Below are 22,099 nucleotides of genomic sequence, written 5' to 3' on the forward strand. Positions count from 1 at the left end.
ACAGTCACCACCGATTAGTGGGTGCTTGCGGTAGTCACTCAGGGTTACTAACTCAACTTCCTGACTGTACCGGTGCACTCCCCACCTCTGCTGACGTGGGGATCGTCCAACCACTCTCCCCTTCTAGAACAGGAGGTTTCAACCCTCCTCCAGTCCCGGGCAATAGAACCAGTGCCCCTCTCCCAACAGGGGCAGGGGTTCTATTCCCGGTATTTCCTCATCCCAAAAAAGTCAGGTAGCGTTCGTCCAATCCTGGACCTTCGCGCCCTAAACCAGTATCTACAAAGAGAAAAGTTCAAGATGGTAACTTTGGGCTCTCCAGTTCCACTTCTACAAAAAGGGTATTGGCTGTGCTCTCTGGATCTCCAAGACGCATACACACACATCTCAATTATTCCATCTCATCGCAAATTCCTGCGATTCCTGGTTGGCCCTCGCCACTTCCAGTACCGTGTACTACCATTCGGCCTAGCGTCCGCTCCACGAGTCTTTACCAAGTGCCTCATGGTGGTTGCAGCCTTCCTCAGGAGTCAGGGTGTCTGTCTACCCTTATCCCGACGATTGGTTGATAAGGGCTCTGACTCAACAAGCCGCATTGGCGTCTTTGCATCTCACTCTCCATACCCTGATCTCCCTAGGGTTTCTAATCTACTATCCCAAATGCAAGATAGTTCCATCCCAAACCCAAGATAGTTCCATCCCAAACCCTATCCTTTATAGGGGCTGACCTAAACACTATACAAGCGAAAGCTTTCCTCCCTCAGGATCGGGGTTTCACCCTGGCCTCTCTGGCACATCATTTACAGACTCAAGTATCCTCAACTGCTTGTCACTTCCTTATACTGCTGGGTCGCATGGCGTCTGTCTGCAGTGCATGTCACTCCGATGGCCTGCCTAGCCATGAGAGTAATGCAGTGGACCCTAAAATCCCGGTGGGTTCAAGCTTGTCAGCCAATGTCCAGCATTGTTCATGTTACCACACAGCTCCGCCTGTCGCTCGCCTGGTGGATACAACACTCCAGTCTACTTCAAGGCCTTCCATTTCAGGCTCCAGAACCTCAAATTACCTTGACGACAGACGCTTCCACCCTAGGATGGGGTGCTCATGTCGGCGACTTACAGACTCAGGGAACCTGGTCTCCAGAGGAAGCCAAACATCAGATAAATTTCCTGGAGCTTCGGACAATCAGATATGCCCTCAAGGTTTTTCAGGATTGCCTTTCGAACAAGGCCATCCTGATTCAAACCGACAATCAGGTGGCGATGTGGTACATCAACAAGCAAGGCCTACCTCCTTTGTCAGGAAGCTGCACAGATATGGGCGTGGGCCCTTTCCCATGTGATGTATCTCACAGACACCTACTTGCCAGGCGTGGACAATGTGTTGGCGGACAAGTTGAGTCGCACGATTCATCCGCACAAGTGGTCTCTCAACCCCACGGTCACAATATTCCAATGTTGGGGTTACCCTCAAATAGACCTCTTTGCGTCAGTCCATAGCCGCAAAGTAGAAAATTTCTGCTCTCTAACTTGCAGCCACCACTCGCAACCGAGGGATGCTTTCGCCCTCTCATGGGCCAGCGGCCTCGTTATGCGTACTCTTCACTTCCACTCATATCGAAGACTCTCGTGAAGTTATGGAGGGACAAGGGCATAATGAGTCTAATAGCCCCTCACTGGCCACGCCAAGTGTGGTTCCCAATCCTCCAGGACCTATCAGTACATCGGCACATTCCTCTGGGGAAGGTTCCACTTCTGATAACTCAGAACGATGGATACCTGCGCCACCCCAACCTCCAGGCCCTATCTCTGACTGCCTGGATGTTGAAAGGTTAATACTCCAACCTCTTAACCTTTCAGAGTCTGTGTCCTGATTCCTGGTATCTTCACAAAAGCCTTCCACGAGAAGGTCTTCTAAATGGAAGAGGTTTATGATCTGGTGCACTTCCATGTCCATAGACTCCCATCACTTGTTCCACGGTGAAGTTTCTGGGCTATCTCTGGTACCTGTCAGAGTCAGGCCTGAACACTTCCTCCATCGGGGTGCATGTCAGCACGGTAGCCACGTTTCATAAGGGCGTGGGGGATGTCACTATTTCAACACAACCCTTAGTAACACACTTCATGAGAGGCTCCACTTAAAACCTCCACTGCACCCTCCGGTCCCTGCTTGGGACCTTAAAGTGGTTTTGGGGCGGCTCATGAAACATTCATTTGAGCCTCTCCACTCTTGTGATCTCCACTATCTCACCTGGAAAGTAGTTTTTCTTCTTGCTGTTACCTCCGCTCACAGAGTTAGTGAGTTGCAGGCTTTAGTTACCTCCCCACCTTCACAAAAATTCTGCATGACAGGGTAGTGCTCCACACTCACCCTAGGTTTTTACCAAAGGTAGTATCGGAATTTCATATTAGACCTCCTACCTACCTTTTTTTCCCAGGCCCCATTCCAACCCAGGAGAACAGGCTCTGCATTCCTTGGACTGCAAACGTGCCCTAGATTTCTATCTAGACGACACGTCGGCCCACAGGAAATCCACTCAATTGTTTGTTTCTTTCGACACCATCAAATTGGGAAATCCTGTGGGAAAGCAGACCCTCTCCTCCTGGTTAGTGGACTGTATTTCTTTTTGCTACCAGCAAGCAGGTATTCCGCTGCAAGACAGTGTGAAAGCCACTCTATCAGGGCCATGGTGACATCAGTGGCGCACCTCCGTTCGGTGCCACTTGCTGATATTTGTAAGGCTGCTATCTGGAGTTCTCTCCATACCTTTGCAGCCCATTATTACTTAGATAAGGCTGGCAGACAAGATTTCATCTTCGGCCAGTCTGTTCTACGCAACATGTTTTCAGTTTAACTACCCAACGTCCTTCCACCAACCCGTTCAGGGTTTCAGGATGCCCTCCTTGCCAAATTCCACCCCTGTTGTTGTGCCTGTTGTACGTCTTTTGGGTGCATTTGGTGTATTGCTCAGGCATCCTCAGCTCGGTACTCACCCATATGTGAGGACTACCATCCAGCTTGTCCTGTGAAAAAGCAGAGTTGCTTACCTGTAACAGGTGTTCTCACAGGACAGGAGAATGTTAGTCCTCACGAAACCCGCCCGCCACCCCGTGGAGTTGGGTTCGCCTACGTTTTCTTATTTTATTTTTAGCACGTATTTTTTACTATAAGACTGGCCCAGTAGGTGCCAGTCAAAGTTCTAGAAACTTTGACAAAAGTGTTCCGTGATTGGGCTCCATCCTGTGATGTCACCCATATGTGAGGACTAACATCCTGCTGTCCTGTGAGAACACCTGTTACAGGTAAGCAACTCTGCTATACGTGGATAAAGATGAGCTGGTAGATGTAGTTTATTTGGATTTTCAGAAGGTGTATGAGAAAGTCCCTCATGAGAGAATTCTAAGAAAGCTAAAAAGTAATTGGATAGGAGGCAATGTCGTTTCGTGGATTGCAAACTGGTTTAAAGCCAGTAAACAGAGAGTAGGAATAAATGGTCAGTTTTATGTGTGGAAAATGGTAAATTGTGGAGTGCCTCAGTTATCTGTTCTTGGACCGGTGCTTTTCGATATATTTATAAATGATCAAATTTGCAGATGAGACACAATTATTTAGAGTAGTTAAATTACATATGGATTGTGATAAATTGCAGGAGACCTTGTGAAACTGGAAGATTGGTTGTCCAAATGGCAGATGAAATTTAATGTGGACAAGTGCAAGGTGATGCATATAGGGAAAAATAACTCATATTGTAATTACATAATGTCAGATTTCATGTTAGGACTTACCGCCCAGGAAAAAGATCTAGGCATCATAGTGGATAATACATTGAAACTTTTGGCTCAGTCTGCTGCGGCAGTCAAAAAAGCAAACAGAATGGAAGGGAATAGTGAATAAAATGGAGAATGTCTGTATCATTCCATGGTGAGACCGCACCTTGAATGCTGTCTGCATTTCTGGTCACCATATCTCATAAAAAATATGATTGCACTGGAGAAGGTACAAAGAAGAGTGATTAAAATGATAAAGCGGATGGAACGACTTCTCAGCTTGGAGAAGAGATGGTTGATGCGGGATATGATAGAGGTCTACAAAATCATGAGAGGACTAGAACAGATAACTACTCTTTCTGATAACAAGGACTAGGGAACACTCTATGAAGTTAGCAAGTACATTTAAAACAAATCGGAAAGCATTATTTTTCACTCAACTCACAAACCAAATAAGCCTGATACTTCACGTTCAATGCATATCCAGCATAGCTTTCTGCTTCAACGGCAGGGGAGAAAGACTGATACTTCACGCATATCCAGCATAGCTCTCTGCTTCAACGGCAGTGGAGAAAGACCGATACTTCACGCATATTAAATAAATAAATAAAATAAATAAATATCCAGCATAGCTCCAACGGCAGGGGGAATGAAGAAAAGTGGATCTATATACAGACAACCAACAAGGACTTAATTACATAGTCTGGGTAAACAAATAAGCATGGGTGTAGCTTGCTTATTGCGGCGGTTACTACCCCTAACTAATTAAGCTAGATATTTCACTTAGATGCAGTTCCAACATTGCTCTCTACATTAATGATGGGGGTGGAAGGGAAATAGAACCAAAAGGTTGCTAAGAGCCAAGAGAAACAGATAATTATGAGAAAAAAAAAAAGTGCGAAGCTTGCTGGGCAGACTGGATGGGCCGTTTGGTCTTCTTCTGCCGTCATTTCTATGTTTCTATAAGTTAAGCTCTGGAATTCGTTGCTGGAGGATATGGTTAGGCAGTTAGTGTAGCTGGGTTTAAAAAAGGTTCCTAGAGGAGAAGTCCATAAATTGCTGTTAATCAAGTTGACAGTGAATAGCCACTACTTATTACAGGCATTAGTAGCATGGGATCTGTTTAAAGTTTGGGTGTGTGCCAAGTACGTTTAACCTGGGTTGGCTGCTGTTGGAAAAAAGATGCTGGGCTTGGTGGACCCTCGTTCTGACCCAGTATGGCAATTTATGTTCTTATATCCTGGCACTGACGTTAGGCTCACTAGACTGTAGTTTTCCAGTTTATCCCTGGAACCCTTTTTTTTTTAAAAAGTGTTCTATTGGCCACACTCCAGTCTTCAGGTACTGTAGCTGATTTTATTGATAGTTTACGAATTACTAGCAATAGGTCTGCAATTTCATGTTTTCAATTTTTTCAGCACTCTAGGATGTATACCATCTGATCCAGGTAATTTGCTTCTCTTGTCATTTTGCCCTAGTACATGTTCCAAGTTCATTGTGATTTGTTTCATTTCCTCTGAATCATCACCTTTTAATATAACTTCTGTTCTTTTGGCTGGTATAGCCTCTCTCACCTCACCTTTTAACTATGCCTGCAGTTGTTTGGTCTTCCTTCTCCTTTTTTAATGTGTGAAATGCATCTAGTCTGGGCTTCCAAGATCATATTTTTTTAAAATGTCCATACCTGATGTAAACTCTTGACCTTTGCAGCTGCTCCTTTCTGCTTTTTCCTAACCATTTTTCTCATTTTATCATAATCTCTTTTTTGAAAGTTAAATGCTATCACAGTATCCTTAATGCCCTCTCCCCCAGTTATCAAGACAAATTTGACTGTTATGATCACTATTGCCAAGTGGCCCTAAAACCATTACATCTTTCACCAAACGTGTTCCACTAAGGATTAGTTCTAAAATAGCTCCCCCCCCCCCCTTGTCTCTTCTTATACCTGCTGCTCCATAAAGCAGTAATTTATTTCATCTTGAAATTATACTTCCTTAGCATGACCTGATATGACATTTACCCAGTCGATACTGAGGTAATTGAAATCACCCATTATTACTGTGTTGCTAATTTTATTAGCTTCCTTAATTTCTGTTAATGTTTCATAGTCTGTTTATTCTGGCCAGGTGGATGGGTGGTAGTACATCCCCACTGTTATTCTTTTCCTCTTCTCACATGGAATTTCTATCAATAAAGATGCTCCAGTGCATTTTGTTTCCTTTGGAACTTTTATTCCGAGGTGGAACTTTTATTCCGAGGTGCCGAGGTGGTGACCTGGATTGCAAATTGGTTGACGGACAGAAGACAATGTGTGATGGTAAATGGAACCTTCTCTGAAGAGAGAGCGGTTTTAAGTGGTGTACCGCAAGGATCGGTGTTGGGACCGGTCCTGTTCAATATCTTTGTGAGCGACATTGCGGACGGGATAGAAGGTAAGGTTTGTCTTTTTGTGGATGACACTAAGATCTGCATCAGAGTGGACACGCCGGAAGGAGTGGAGAGAATGAGACGGGATCTAAGGAAACTGGAAGAGTGGTCGAAGATATGGCAGCTGAGATTCAATGCCAAGAAGTGCAAAGTCATGCATATGGGGAGTGGAAATCCGAATGAACTGTATTCGATGGGGGGGGGGGAAAGGCTGATGTGCATGGAGCAGGAGAGGGACCTTGGGGTGATAGTGTCTAATGATATGAAGTCTGCGAAACAATGCGACAAGCAAAAGCCAGAAGAATGCTGGGCTGCATAGAGAGAGGAATATCGAGTAAGAAAAGGGAAGTGATTATTCCCTTGTACAGGTCCTTGGTGAGGCCTCACCTGGAGTACTGTGTTCAGTTCTGGAGACCGTATCTACAAAAAGACAAAGACAAGATGGAAGCGGTACAGAGAAGGGCGACCAGGAAGGTGGAGGATCTTCATCGGATGACGTACGAGGAGAGATTGAAGAATCTAAATATGTACACCCTGGAGGAAAGGAGGAGCAGAGGTGATATGATACAGACTTTCAGATACTTGAAAGGTTTTAATGATCCAAAGACAACAACAAACCTTTTCCGTAGGAAAAAAATCAGCAGAACCAGGGGTCACGATTTGAAGCTCCAGGGAGGAAGATTCAGAACCAATGTCAGGAAGTATTTCTTCACGGAGAGGGTGGTGGATGCCTGGAATGCCCTTCCGGAGGAAGTGGTGAAGACCAGAACTGTGAAGGACTTCAAAGGGGCGTGGGATAAACACTGTGGATCCATAAAGTCAAGAGGCCGCCAATGAAGAGTGGGTGACTCGCCATAATAATGGCTACTGCCTGGAGACAATACCCTTATTCAATAAACATACACATGCTTACTGTGACTCCAACATCGCTCTAAGCTTCAACAGCAAGAGGAAATGTGGAAAAAAAGGATTTGCACTCACAAAGAGGGGAGTAGCTGGCTTGTTACGGCAGTTACTACCCCAAACCAAATAAGCCTGATACTTCACTTTCAATGCATATACAGCATAGTTCTCTGCTTCAACGGCAGGAGAGAAGAAAAACTGATACTTCACGCATATCCAGCATAGCTCTCTGCTTCAACGGCAGGGGAGAAAAAAAAACTGATACTTCACGCATATCCAGCATAGCTCCCTGCTTCAACGGCAGGGGAGAAGAAAAACAACCAATAAGGGCTGTATAACATAGTCTGGGTAAAACAAATAAGCATGGGTGTAGCTTGCTTATTGCGGCGCTTACTACCCCTACTACCCCTAACTAATCAAGCTAGATATTTCACTTGGATGCAGCTCCATCACTGCTCTCTACATTAATGGTGGGGGTGGAAGGGAAATAGAACCAAGAGCTAAGAGAAACAGATAAGTATGAGAGAAAAAATGTGTGAAGCTTGCTGGGCAGACTGGATGGGCCGTTTGGTCTTCTTCTGCCGTCATTTCTATGTTTCTATGTTTCTATATTCTGATTGACTCTATTCCCTCTTTAACATAGAGTGCTACTCCTCCACCAATTTGATCCATCCTATCATTGCGATATCATTTGTACCCTGGTACCATGGTGTCCCATTGGTTATCCTCATTCCACTAGGTCTCCGGGATGCCAATTATATCTACCTCTTCATTCAATGCTGTGCATTCTAACTCTTATCTCATTTTTTTAGACTTCTAGCATTTGCATACAAACATTTCAAAGTATGTATTTTGCTTGTATTAACAATCAGTTTATCAGTTGGCAGGGGTAATTTGGAATCTTCTGCTCTGTCCGCTCTTTTCTTAAAAGCACCTGGGCTATTTTATCATTTATTACTACCTGTCTATTTTGTTAGTATCCTTCAAGGATTCATTATTCTGAGCCATGCGCTTCTGAGTGACGGTCTGCTTTCCCTTATCTAGTTTAAAAGCTGTACTATCTCCTTTTTAAAGGTTATTTCCGGCAACCTGATTCCACTCTGGTTTAGATGAAGCCCATCCCACTGGAATAGGATCCCCCTTCTCCAGAATGTTCATTGGTTTCCTAACAAATCTGAACCCCTCTTTCCTGCACCACCATCTCATCCATGCATTGAGACTCTGGAGCTCATCCTGCCTCTGAGGTCCTGTGCGTGGACGAAGGAGCATTTCTGAGAATGCAACCCTAGAGGTTTTGAATTTGTTTCCTACCTAAGAGCATACATTTAGCCTCCGGAACCTCCCTCCTGCACTTTCCTATGGCATTGGTACCCACATGTACCATAACAGTTGGCTCCTCCTGAGCACTCTTTTTAAAATCTTATATAGGTGGCTCGTGAATTCCACTACTTTCTCACCAAGCAGACAAGTTTCCAGCCACCCAGCTATCTACATTTCTAATGTTTGAATCATTCACTATAATGGCCATCCTAACCCTTCCCTCCTGAGTACTCATCCCTGGAGACACATCATTGGTGTGAGAGGACAAGGCATCACCTAGAGAGCAGGTCCTACCTAAAGGATCACTTACTGCCACACCATGGTGATAGTCTTCTGCCAGGTGAACCTTCTCCTGCAAAATAGCACAAGGGCTGCTTTGCTGGCGTTGGGACCACTCGACAATGTCCCTTCAGATCTCTTCTATATATTTCTCTGTCTGCCCCAATTCTTCCACTCTGGCTTCCAGAGATCGGACTTATTCCCTGACAGCCAGGAGCTCTTTGCTTCAGGTACTCACACACATTATCCCAGGACAAACAGGATGCTAGACCTCACATATGGGTGACGTCATTGATGGAGCCCTATCACGGAAAGCTTTCTGGCAAAGTTTCTAGAAACTTTTGACTGGCATCCTGAGCCCACTGAACCTGCCCAGCATGCCATGCTATTCTCAGCCACAGGAGTCTCCCTTCAGTCTTTGTTTTTCCGCGCTGTTTTCAGCATTGCGGAGCAGGAGCCCTGTGTGAAATTCTTACATAAGAACATAAGAAAATGCCATACTGGGTCAGACCAAGGGTCCATCAAGCCCAGCATCCTGTTTCCAACAGTGGCCAATCCAGGCCATAAGAACCTGGCAAGTACCCAAAAACTAAGTCTATTCCATGTAACCATTGCTAATGGCAGTGGCTATTCTCTAAGTGAACTTAATAGCAGGTAATGGACTTCTCCTCCAAGAACTTATCCAATCCTTTTTTAAACACAGCTATACTAACTGCACGAACCACATTCTCTGGCAACAAATTCCAGAGTTTAATTGTGCGTTGAGTAAAAAAGAACTTTCTCCGATTAGTTTTAAATGTGCCCCATGCTAACTTCATGGAGTGTCCCCTAGTCCTTCTACTATCCGAAAGAGTAAATAACCGATTCACATCTACCCGTTCTAGACCTCTCATGATTTTAAACACCTCTATCATATCCCCCCTCAGTCGTCTCTTCTCCAAGCTGAAATTCTGACTAAAAATCTGACTAAAAATCTGACTAAAAATCAGATTAAAATTTCATTATTTCTCACTCCCACATCGGGGTCTCTCTTTAACCACAGCCCGGTGAGTAGAATATTCCTTTTGACTCTTATTGAGTTTACAAAACTTTTAATCACACATCCATCAACGGCTGTCATTGTGATCATGGGTACAGGTTTTAAAAAATGCCCCAAATATAATCAAACTATGTTGATTACTGATCCACACCTTGAGTGTGTTCTTTGTTTGGGTCAGTCCCATGATGTCTCATCGTGCCCAAAATGTGCGGAAATGACCGCTAAAGGTCGGAAAGCATGGCAAGGAAAGATGGAACATTTGTTCCACATCCAACTGCTACATTCCACATCGACAACCACCCATTCGTCTCCGGCCGGAGTATCAAAAAGGATCATTCTTAAAAAGCATCGTCCGGAGGGTTCGGGGAACCGGTCGTCACCGACCCCATCCACGGCATCGACAAAGTCAACATCGGGTCTTGAAAAAGCCATGGATCAATGTTCTAAACATCGGCATCGACGTTCTTCGATTCTGGAATCCCTACTATCTCCGGAAAAGTCAGGAGCCAAGCGACCTCGGCTGCAAGAGACACCGAGGCGTTCTCCACCTCTCGAAGTGCCGGACATCAACCCTCCACAGGGCCCTGTGGTAGAGCCGATGATGCCCCCACTGCCACCATGTACAGCTGCTCTGCCTGCATCAGCTGTTACGGAGGAACTGAGCGGGTTCATCCGCCAGGCGGTGCGAGAAGCGCTCCAGGAACATTGACCATCGATACCTATGCCGATATCCTCACCGAAGCCGACACCATTGTTGATGCCGGTGCCCGCACCGATATCCGTGCATCTGCCGATGCCGGTGCCCACACTGAAGCTGGGGCCGTCCCCGAGGACAAGACAAGCACCGATGCCGGGACCAGCACCGATGCCGATCCCTATGACATTCCTGATGCCAGTACCCACGCCTGGGGCTCCAGGGCAACCGGACATCTCAATTTTTCAAACGCTAATGGATAGACTCGACGTCCTCGTTGGTGCCATCCCACCACAACCTCTCCCTACTAAACCTGCAGGACTAGGGGATGTTCCTGGACAAGGCCCACTTGATGAACCTCAACTAGGACCTTCAGGACTCTTCAGACCAGTGGTTCCATCACTTCCACCGAGGTCTTCTCCTACCTCTCCTTCCAAACAGTTGCCATATGACTCATGGGAGGAGAAAAATACAGATTCTTCATCTGAAAGCTTCATGTCTGAGCCATCTCCTCCTGAAGGAAGGAAAAAGTCTCCACCAGAAGACTTGTCCATCACTACCTTCATCAAAGATATGGCAGACACAATTCCTTTTAATTTGGTATCTGAGGAAGATACAATGCAGCAGACATTAGAAGTCCTACAATTCGTGGATCCACCCATGGAAGTCCTGGCCATTCCTATCCACGAAGTCCTCCTGGAATTACAACATAGGCTTGGGAACATCCATGTTCCGTTCCACCAATCAATAAGAGAGTGGACACTACATATCTTGTACAACATGTCTCTGGTTATCAAAAAGCAAAGCGGAAGCCGATCCAGTTGGCTGTATAGCAGTGAAGAGAACGAGAATCAGATGATGGAAAAAGCCCTTTATTGAAATTTGCCAGACTCTGGCCGAGTTTCACTGGTTACCAAAAGTCACAACTACCACACCAATCCGTAGTAGTTGAGTCAGCTCAGAAAAAATCTAAAAGAGTACGACCTCATTCCTCTGCACCAACAGGATAGGATCATCGATTCCTGACTCTCTAGGGAGAAAGGTATTCCAAGGAGCTATGCTTAACTCCAGGATAGCGTCTTACCAGCTCTATATGATGCAATACCAGAGGAATCTATGGAAGTAAATGCAGGAGCTCACTGAGTCCCTACCTCAGCAATACCAAGATGCAGCTCAAACAATAATCCATAAGGGACTAGGCTGGAAAGCATGAAGTCCATGCAGCTTACGACAGCTTCAAAACCTCTTCAAGGGTTGCAGCTTCAGGGATCAGTGCACACCGCTGGGCCTGGCTAAAAGCCTCTGACCTCAGGCCTGAGGTCCAGGATAAGTTGGTGGACTTGCCCTGTGTGGGCAACAACCTGTTAGGGTCAAAGGTATAGGACGCAGAGGCCCAACTTGAACACACAGAGACACTGCGTCAATTATCTGCGGTTCCGCAAGACTCTTCCTTGTCAGCATCCCGCCGTCCACCAAGAAAGGATGCCAGAAAACCATACTACAGGCCGAGAAGGTATTATTCACCAGAATCTAGGGGTAGATCTTCTTGTCCACAGCAAAGATCTCAGCCCAGGCAACCTAGAACTGCTAGGCCTCAACCACCAGCGCAGACAGGACCAGCTGCAGGTTTTTGAGATGGGCGCCAGAGAACAAAAGCCATCTCCACAATCCCAACCCAAACTTACCAGTAGGAGGTCGAGTCTCCTTCTTCTACAATCATTGGTTCCAGTTGATAACAGACCAATGGGTACTCGCAATAATAAAACGAGGTTACCAACTCAATTTTCTATCGATTCCAAGACTCTCCTCCTAGGCCCTTTTCGCTAAATGAAAATCACATTATTCATCTGCAAGCAGAATTATCCACCCTTCTGAGAACCAGAGCCATAGAACCGGTACCCCGGACTCAGCAGGGCAGAGGATTCTACTCCCGTTATTTCCTTATTCCAAAGAAACAGGGAGGCCTACGTCCCATCCTAGACCTCAGAAATCTCAACAAATTTCTAAGGAAAGAAAAGTTCAGGATGGTTTCTCTAGGCACCATGCTTCCCCTTCTTCAGACATGAGATTGGCTTTGTTCTCTGGATCTACAAGACGCTTATGCTCACATTCCAATATTCCCTCCTCATCGCAAATATCTGCGTTTCCTGGTGGGTCAACAGCATTTCCAATACAGGGTACTACCATTCGGACTTGTCTCAGCACCCAGAGTATTCACGAAATGCCTGGCAGTAGTAGCAGCTCAATTACACAAAGAAAGTGTACATGTTTTCCCTTACCTGGACAACTGGCTCATTAGAAGTCAATCTCAACAAGGAGCTCTTGTTTCTCTCAGACGAACAATCACTCTGCTACACTCGATGGGTTTTCTCATCAATTACCAAACATCCCATCTCATCCTGTCTCACCTGCTTCAATTCATCGGAGCAGAATTGAACACATCCTATCAAGAGCTTTCCTACCCAAAGATCGGGCAGAAACACTCTCCTTATTAGCAAACTCGCTACACTCGCAGAAACAAGCAACAGCTCATCAGTTTCTCACTTTACTAAGTCACATGGCCTCCACAGTTCATGTCACTCCTATGGCCAGATTAGCCATGAGAATAACCCAATGGACATTAAGGTCACAATGGATACGAGCCATTCAACCACTGTCGTCTCCAATTCAAGTAACCCACCAGCTAAGTTCATCTCTGGGCAAACAGAGACAACTTGCGCAAGGACCTACCCTTCCAACAACCAGTCCCACAGATAACTTTAAATACAGATGCATCCACCGTAGGTTGGGGAGCTTACATAGACAATCTCCAAACCCAAGGTACTTGGACAAAACTCGAAGCAACATTTCAAATCAATTTCCTGGAACTTTGAGCTATACATTATGCTCTACATGCGTTCAAGGACTGCCTTTCACACAAGACTGTTCTAATTCAAATGGATAACACAGTAGCCATGTGGTATCTGAACAAACAGGGAGGTATGGGCTCGTATCTCCTTTGTCAAGAAGCAGCACAGATTTGGGACTGGGCCCTGACACATTCCATGTTTCTCCGGGTCACTTATCTAGCGGGCATCCACAATGTAGTTGCAGATCGCCTCAGTCGTCAGTTCCAACCTCACGAATGGTCCCTGGATCCCTTAGTAGCAACCAGGATATTTCAACGTTGGAGACAACCAACAATAGACCTCTTTGCATCAGACCTGAATCACAAAGTGGACAGGTTCTGCTCTCTGCACACACAGAAACACCAGCCAGCCAAGGACGCCTTTGCTCACCCTTGGAACTCAGGCCTTCTATACGCGTATCCTCCGATACCGCTAATAACCAAAACTCTAATGAAGCTACAACAGGACAAGGGATCCATGATACTCATAGCCCTGTATTGGCCTTGACAAATATGGTTTCCCATACTTCTCGACCTCTCGATCTCAGAGCCAATTCGCCTGGGTGTAGCTCCTACTCTCATAACTCAAGATCAGGGCATGTTGCGCCATCCCAACCTTCAATCCCTATCTCTAACAGCATGGATGTTGAAAGCTTAATCTTACAACCACTCCATCTTTCCACTAATGTTTCTCAAGTGCTTATAGCTTCACGTAAATCTTCCACCCGGAAGAACTATTCTTCGAAATGGAAAAGATTTACTTTGTGGTGCACGCAAAAGGACATTGACCCTTTCTCCTGCCCCACACCTTCTTTGGTAGACTACTTATGTCATCTCTCAGACTCTGGTCTCCAGACCTCATCTGTGTGAGTACACTTAAGTGCAATCTCGGCTTACCATAATAAGATGGGAGATGCACCAATACCCATACAACCTCTTGTCAGTAGATTTATGAGAAGTTTAACTCACCTTAAACCACCAATATGGCCACCAGTCTCAGAATGGGACCTTAATTTGGTGTTAACAAGGCTCATGCATTCTCCCTTTGAACCCATGAATTCCTGCACTTTTAAATTTCTTACATGGAAGACTATCTTCCTAATAGCCATTACATCTGCTAGAAGGGTTAGTGATTTACAAGCACTTGTCACATACTCACCCTACACAAAATTCTTACTTGACCGGGTGGTACTCCGTACACACCCAAACTTTCTTCCCAAAATAGTTACGGAATTCCATTTGAATCAATCCATAGTTTTGCCCACATTCTTTCCAAGACCTCATTCTCACCAAGGTGAGAGAGCCTTACATACCTTAGACTGTAAGCATGCACTAGCATACTACTTAAACCGCACTGCAGTCCACATGAAATCCACTCAACTCTTTGTTTCTTTTGACCCAAACAAACCGGGTAATCCAGTGGGCAAACACACTCTCTCCAACTGGCCAGCAGATTGTATAGAGTTCTATTATGAAAAAGCAGGCCTTCCTCTCCAAGGGCAAGTAAAAGCACATTCAGTAAGAGCAATGTCACCCTCAGTAGCACACTATCGTTCAGTGCCAGTTCTCAACATATGTAAAGCTGCAACATAGAGTTCTCTTCACACCTTTGCAGCTCATTACTGTTTGGACAAAGAAGGACGACAAGATTCAGCCTACGGACAATCTGTCTTAAATAACTTGTTTCCAGTATAACCCCAACTCCTTCTACATCCAACCTGCTGTGATTTTCGGTTGCCTCATTTTCACCAACAATATTTCAGTGTTGCTTTTCTACCAAATGACTCAGCCTCTAGCTTGCTAATCACCCATATGTGAGGACTAGCATCCTGCTTGTCCTGGGATAAAGCAAAATTGTTTACCTTGTAATAGGTGTTATCCCAGGACAGCAGGATGTAGTCCTCACGAAACCCACCCGCAGAGTTGGTTCCGATACGTTTTATTATTTTATTTTTGCTAAAGCTTATTGCTACATACCAGACTGAAGGGGGAGACCCCTGTGGCTGAGAATATCATGGCATGCTCAATGGGCTCAGGATGCCAGTCAAAAGTTTCTAGAAACGTTGACAGAAAGTTTTCCGTGATAGGGCTCCATCAATGACGTCACCCATATGTGAGGAGTACATCCTGCTGTCCTGGGATAACACCTATTACAAAGTAAGCAATTTTGCTGTATCACACTAACAGGCACACACAGAACATGTAGCACTTTGAGAGCCATGAGCTCTTTGCTCTGGATGCACACATACAACATGTGGCATTTTGTGCAAAAGACTGGATAGCTCCCAACTTTCTGCTGGACTTCTGTATTTGTCTGCATCTTCATTTTATTAAGTTGCTAAAGTTTTAAAGCTGATTATGGAGTAGGTATGTCTCTTAATTTAAGAGGTTTTAAATTATTTTGTGACCTTTAAAAATCTAAGGTTTTTAAATTGATAACTAGGTGACTTTCATTAGTTTGTGAATGACCAGCAACAAGACTAAAATTAGTCAGTCCTTAAAATTGGGGTTAATTGTATATTATCCAAAATAATTAATTGACTCCTATTTTGAAGAGGGAGGGAGGGTTATCTAATTAAGAGAAAAAGAGCCTGGGGTAGGTGGGATATGGGGAGCAAGGTAGGTGGGAATCAAATTAGTGACTAGTGGCCCAGGAACCAGTACTCTCACCTTTTCAGATCAAGTAAGTAACATTTGCAAACTTACAATTTTAATACAAGCAAATGCTAACTTCTATAAACTCACAAAATAACCCAAAGCCCTATTTATAAATACACACAATTCCTAACACTTGCAAATAAACTACTTAAAAACTAACACACAATAAACACAGCCAGTATTAGATTATATTATATTTATCCTAAACAATGATCTTCATGGACTAAAAGGCCCAAAACCCACAAAGAAACCTGCGCTCTAACAACGCAGGATACTTAAACATCCCCACCATAAGAGACGCTCATTTTTCAACTACACGAAAAAGAGCATTTTCCATTGCTTCCCCCAAAATTTGGAACACCCTACCCAAAGACCTGAGGACCCAGCACAACCTGAAAACACTTAAGAAAGACCTAAAAACATTTTTATTCCGCAAATTCTATTCTATCAGACACCTGATCATCCCAGTTCTCAACCAAACTCGCAGACATAATCCTCTTTCTTCCTGCTCTCCTGATGTACCCCTTACCCTTCCCTTTTCACCCCTCCCTGATCTCTGACTTGTTATGTTAAGTTTTATGAAAATGTTCTCCTCACTCTACTGTTTCCCTTCTACTAAGAAAAAATGTTTATTTTTCACAAAATTTCTACTGTTCCCAACTACTATGATAATTGCATTTTATTGAATGATAATTGCATATTTTGTAAACCGTTATGATGGCTCTACCGAATAACGGTATATAAAACTCTACAAATAAATAAAATAAATAAATTAACCCTTTAAGAATTCTTTACCGATTTTTTTGTTTAGAATTTAGGAATTCTCTCCTAGCAATTCCAGCTTACCTGCAGCAGATAGGGGTGTCTCCAATTCTTACTACACAAAAAGATGGAAAACTCTGTCACCCAAATTTTCCATCTCTGGCCCTCACAGTATGTGTGCTGAGCACAAGATTGTATCCTCCTTGTTTCTTCTCGGAGAATTGAAGGGCATTCTAATCTTATCTAGGGGTAGACTTTATGGTCTTTTTTTCTTTTGTCATGTTTCTCTGTTTCATCTAAGAAACCCCACAATAGGAGATTTTACAGTTTTAAATGGAATAGATTCTCAACAATGTGTGAATCTAGTCTTCTATGCTGCAAGGCACCTTTTCTAATATCTTCTCCTCCTGTAGTCATATGGCATCAGCCCTTCTTCTATCAAGGTGCATCTTTGTGCCATCACGGCCAATCATCAGCAAATGCATGGCCCTCCTATCTCACTCCATCCTTTAGTTCCAAGTTCATGAAGCGGCTGTTGCATACAAGCTTCTAGTCAGTAAGCCAACAGTATCATGGAATCTCAGTGTGGTTCTCATTTAACTCATGAAACCTCCTTTCATACTCCTCGAGTCAGTGGACCTAAAGTTTTTACTTGAGATGTGTTTTCCTCATGGCCGTCACTTCAGCAAGCAGTGAGTGAATTGCAGGTTCTGGTCTTTTATTTGCCATATCATCAGTTCCTTCACAAAACAATCATTCTCTGGATTCACCCTACATTTCTCCGAAAGTGGTAGCTGCATTCCATATATACCAAGCAATTATAGTGCTTATGATCTTCCCTAAACCACATGCACACAAAGGAGAATTTGCTGCATGAGACTAAATACAAAATTGAATCTTTATGGGTAGAAATCCCTTGTGTGTCAGGGAAGACTATAGTGATAGGGGTATACTACCGTCCATCTGGTCAAGATGGTGAGACGGACAGTGAAATGCTAAGAGAAATTAGGGAAGCTAACCAAATTGGTAGTGCGGTAATAATGGGAGACTTCAATTACTCCAATATTGACTGGGTAAATGTATCATCGGGTCACGCTAGAGAGATAACGTTCCTGGATGGAATAAATGATAGCTTTATGGAGCAATTGGTTCAGGAACTGACGAGAGAGGGAGCAATTTTAGATCTAATTCTTAGTGGAGCACAGGATTTGGTGAGAGAGGTAATGGTGGTGGGGCCGCTTGGCAATAGTGATCATAATATGATCAAATTTGATTTAATGACTGGAAGAGGAACAGTGTGCAAATCCACAGCTCTCGTGCTAAACTTTCAAAAGGGAAACTTTGATAAAATGAGAAAAATTGTTAGAAAAAAACTGAAAGGAACAGCTACAAAAGTAAAAAAAATGTCCAAGAGGTGTGGTCATTGTTAAAAAATACCATTCTAGAAGCACAGTCCAGATGTATTCCACACATTAAGAAAGGTGGAAAGAAGGCAAAACGATTACCGGCATGGTTAAAAGGGGAGGTGAAAGAAGCTATTTTAGCCAAAAGATCTTCATTCAAAAATTGGAAGAAGGATCCAACAGAAGAAAATAGGATAAAGCATAAACATTGGCAAGTTAAATGTAAAACATTGATAAGACAGGCTAAGAGAGAATTTGAAAAGAAGTTGGCTGTAGAGGCAAAAACTCACAGTAAAAACTTTTTTAAATATATCCGAAGCGGAAAGCCTGTGAGGGAGTCAGTTGGACCGTTAGATGATCGAGGGGTTAAAGGGGCATTTAGAGAAGATAAGGCCATCGCGGAAAGATTAAATGATTTCTTTGCTTCGGTGTTTACTGAAGAGGATGTTGGGGAGGTACCCGTAATGGAGAAGGTTTTCATGGGTAATGATTCAGATGGACTGAATCAAATCACGATGAACCTAGAAGATGTGGTAGGCCTGATTGACAAACTGAAGAGTAGTAAATCACCCGGACCGGATGGTATACACCCCAGAGTTCTGAAGGAACTAAAAAATGAAATTTCAGACCTATTAGTAAAAATTTGTAACTTATCATTAAAATCATCCATTGTACCTGAAGACTGGAGGATAGCAAATGTAACCCCAATATTTAAAAAGGGCTCCAGGGGTGATCCGGGAAACTACAGACCGGTTAGCCTGACTTCAGTGCCAGGAAAAATAGTGGAAAGTGTTCTAAACATCAAAATCACAGAACATATAGAAAGACATGGTTTAATGGAACAAAGTCAGCATGGCTTTACCCAGGGCAAGTCTTGCCTTACAAATCTGCTTCACTTTTTTGTAGGAGTTAATAAACACGTAGATAAAGGTGAACCGGTAGATGTAGTATACTTGGATTTTCAGAAGGCGTTTGACAAAGTTCCTCATGAGAGGCTTCTAGGAAAAGTAAAAAGTCATGGGATAGGTGGCGATGTCCTTCCGTGGATTGCAAACTGGCTAAAAGACAGGAAACAGAGAGTAGGATTAAATGGACAATTTTCTCAGTGGAAGGGAGTGGACAGTGGATTGCCTCAGGGATCTGTATTGGGACCCTTACTTTTCAATATATTTATAAATGATCTGGAAAGAAATACGACGAGTGAGATAATCAAATTTGCAGATGACACAAAATTGTTCAGAGTAGTTAAATCACAAGCAGATTGTGATAAATTGCAGGAAGACCTTCTGAGACTGGAAAATTGGGCATCCAAATGGCAGATGAAATTTAATGTGGATAAGTGCAAGGTGATGCATATAGCGAAAAATAACCCATGCTATAATTACACAATGTTGGGTTCCATATTAGGTGCTACAACCCAAGAAAGAGATCTAGGTGTCATAGTGGATAACACATTGAAATCGTCGGTTCAGTGTGCTGCGGCAGTCAAAAAAGCAAACAGAATGTTGGGAATTATTAGAAAGGGAATGGTGAATAAAACGGAAAATGTCATAATGCCTCTGTATCGCTCCATGGTGAGACCGCACCTTGAATACTGTGTACAATTCTGGTCGCCGCATCTCAAAAAAGATATAATTGCGATGGAGAAGGTACAGAGAAGGGCTATCAAAATGATAAGGGGAATGGAACAACTTCCCTACGAGGAAAGACTAAAGAGGTTAGGACTTTTCAGCTTGGAGAAGAGACGACTGAGGGGGGATATGATAGAGGTGTTTAAAATCATGAGAGGTCTAGAACGGGTAGATGTGAATCGGTTATTTACTCTTTCAGATAGTAGAAAGACTAGGGGACACTCCATGAAGTTAGCATGGGGCACATTTAAAACTAATCGGAGAAAGTTCTTTTTTACTCAACGCACAATTAAACTCTGGAATTTGTTACCAGAGGATGTGGTCAGTGCAGCTAGTATAGCTGTGTTTAAAAAAGGATTGGATAAGTTCTTGGAGGAGAAGTCCATTACCTGCTATTAAGTTCACTTAGAGAATAGCCACTGCCATTAGCAATGGTAACATGGAATAGACTTAGTTTTTGGGTACTTGCCAGGTTCATATGGCCTGGATTGGCCACTGTTGGAAACAGGATGCTGGGCTTGATGGACCCTTGGTCTGACCCAGTATGGCATTTTCTTATGTTCTTATGTAAGAGGACTCAGCCTCAAGCTTCTCAACTATTTCTGCCTTTCAATCCCAACAGATTGGAAAGGGCAGTAGACAAAATAAGTTTGTCAAAATGGCTAGCAGACTGTATAGCACACTGCTTACAAACTCTGCCAGCCAATACTCATCAGGTACAAGCCATGGGTACTTCAGTGACTCAACCTGAAGGCCACTTCCACTGAAGATATCTGCAAAACTATTTTATTTATTTATTTATTCACTTTTTTTTATACCGGTATTCATAAAAAAAAATTCATATTGGTTTCCATATTAAAATATTCAAACCAAAATATAAAACATTCCATAAAATAAAACTAATTCTAAAATACATATCATACTTTAAAATACAATCAGTTAAAAACTATTACTTGGTCATTAATCCACACCTTCATGTCCCAATATCATCTAGACAGTATGTCCCAAAGAGACTGTTTTGCGCAGTCTGTTCATTCAATTGATTCATTCTCCACCAGGTGGGATCCAGTTTGCTCTAAATCCTTGCTGCCATAAGTCAAGCCTCAAGCTTGGTACTCCCCATGCATTATGGCTGATTTCATTCTGCTTGTCGACAGAGAAAGCAAAGTTGCTTACCTGTAACGGGAGTTCTCCGAGGACAGCAGGATATATCAGCCGTGTACTTACTACTGCTTATCTCCCTGGGGATTCGACTGCTCAGCTTAAGCTTTTTTGGAAGAGACTGAGGAACTCATGAGGCAGCAACTATGCGTGGGGAAGCACATTCTGAGATCTGAGAAAGTGAGTCCATGTCTGTACCATCAGATGACATCACTTACGCATTATGGGGTAGATTTTACAAATTTGCGCACACGTGTACTTTTGTTCATGCACCAGGCGCAAACAAGAGTACGCGGGATTTTAATAGATACGCGCGTATCTGTTAAAATCCGGGATCGGCGTGCGCAAGGCTATGCAAAATCGGCAGCCTGCGCGCACCGAGCCGCGCAGCCTGCCTCCGTTCCCTCTGAGGCCACTCCGAAATCGGAGCGACCTCAGAGGGAACTTTCCTTCCACCCCTCCCACACCTTCCCCTCGCTTCCCCTACCTAATGCACCCCCTCCAGCCCTACCTAAACCCCCCCCCCTACCTTTGTTGCACAAGTTACGCGTCCCAGGGCTTGCGCGCACTGCCGAGCCTACTCAACATAGGCTCGGCGTGCGCAGGGGGAACTTCGGACAGGTTTTCGGGGGGTACGCGTGTATCTTACGCGCGTACCCCTTTGAAAATCTGGCCCTATGGCTGATATATTCTGCAGTCTATAGAGAGCCCTAGTTATAAGTAAACAACTTTGCTTTTACAGTCTCTGTTTCTTCTAGAGACTGCTCTGGAAGTTCTCATAAATAATTTATATTGAGAACATTTGATTATACTAATTTACTGCACTGGCTGTCTAACCTTGAGATCATTCACAAGGCCTGGCTTTGGCTTTACTTTTTCCTTCAGGAAAGAACCCAGAGTTATTCTGAGTGAATATTGTTCTGCCCCCTGGCTTTTACATTTTGGAGTTCCCAGGGTTCTATTTTGCCATTGTATCATTTAATCTCTGCGTGATTTCCTTGGGGGTAGGTGATAGAGAACGCTGGTGTCTGCTTCCATATGTTTATAGACAATATTCAGCTGTATGTTTCAGGCAAGGGGATTTTGTTGAAAAGGTAAAATTAAGCTTTTCTCAAAGGGCAAGCAGAATGGCAGTAACATGGGTTATATCATCAGATGGAGCCAGTC

At 43.8% G+C, this 22,099-nt stretch overlaps 1 protein-coding gene across 10 annotated transcripts in view; it reads left to right on the top strand.

Moving 5' to 3' along the window:
* Positions 1–22,099, top strand: part of PHF10 (PHD finger protein 10) — an 885,396-nt gene that overhangs the window by 777,685 nt on the left and 85,612 nt on the right. The window lies entirely within an intron of this gene.

Source organism: Rhinatrema bivittatum, chromosome 3 (genome assembly GCF_901001135.1).
Source record: "Rhinatrema bivittatum chromosome 3, aRhiBiv1.1, whole genome shotgun sequence".
In the NCBI taxonomy this organism is placed as follows: Eukaryota; Metazoa; Chordata; class Amphibia; order Gymnophiona; family Rhinatrematidae; genus Rhinatrema; species Rhinatrema bivittatum.